This window comes from Trichosurus vulpecula, chromosome 1 (genome assembly GCF_011100635.1).
Source record: "Trichosurus vulpecula isolate mTriVul1 chromosome 1, mTriVul1.pri, whole genome shotgun sequence".
Taxonomy (NCBI): domain Eukaryota; kingdom Metazoa; phylum Chordata; class Mammalia; order Diprotodontia; family Phalangeridae; genus Trichosurus; species Trichosurus vulpecula.
This window is the reverse complement of record NC_050573.1, coordinates 98649914-98651021: the sequence shown is the minus strand read 5'-3', so window position 1 is coordinate 98651021 and position 1108 is coordinate 98649914.

Here is a 1108-nt window from a genome sequence, read left to right as displayed (position 1 = left end):
TTTTAAAACTTTCAGTTCCAAATTCTCTCCCCTCTTCCCTTCCCACCCACCCTCCCTAAGAAGTCAAGCAATTAAGCATAGGCCAAATGCATATCATTATGTATAACCCTTCCACAACACTCATGTTGTGAAAGACTACCTATATTTTGCTCCTTCCTATCCTATCCCTCTTTATTGAATTTTCTCCCTTGGCCCTGTCCCCTTTTGAAAGTGTTTGCTTTTGATTACTTCCATCCCCATCTTCCTTCCCGTCTATCATCCCCCCTTTTTTATCTTCTTCCTCCTTCTTTCTGTGGGGTAAGATACCCAATTGAGTATGTATGGTATTCCCTCCTCCGGTCAAATCTGATGAGAGCAAGATTCATTCATTCACCCTCACATGCCTTCTCTTCTCTTCCTATGGAACTGCTTTTTCTTGCCACTTTTATGTGAGATAATTTACCCCATTCTATCTCTCCCTATCTCTGACTCTCAATATATTCCTCTCTCATCACTTAATTTGATTTTATTTCTTTTAGATATCTTCTCTTCAACTTCAACTCACCCTGTGCCCACTCTCTCTCTCTCTCTATATATATATATATACATGCACATACATATATAAATACATACACACTCACAAATGCATATATATACATAAAGACACACACACATATATATGTGTGTGTATATATATACATATATACACATACATATATATACATACACACACACACACATATATATATATATATGTATATATATATATATATATGCATATTCCTTTCAGCTACCATGACACTGAGGTCTCATGAATCATACACATCATCTTTCCATGTAGGAATGTAAACAAAACAGTTCAACTTTAGTAAGTCCCTTATGATTTCTCTTTCTTGTTTACCTTTTCATGCTACTCTTGATTATTGTGTTTGAAAGTCAAATTTTCTATTCAGCTCTGGTCTTTTCACTGAGAAAGCTTGAAAGTCCTCTATTTTATTGAAAATCCATATTTTGGCTTGGAGCATTACACTCAGTTTTTCTGGGTAGGTGATTCTTGGTTTTAATCCTAGCTCCATTGAATATCGTATTCCAAGCCCTTCAATCTCTTAATGTAGAAGCTGCTAGATCT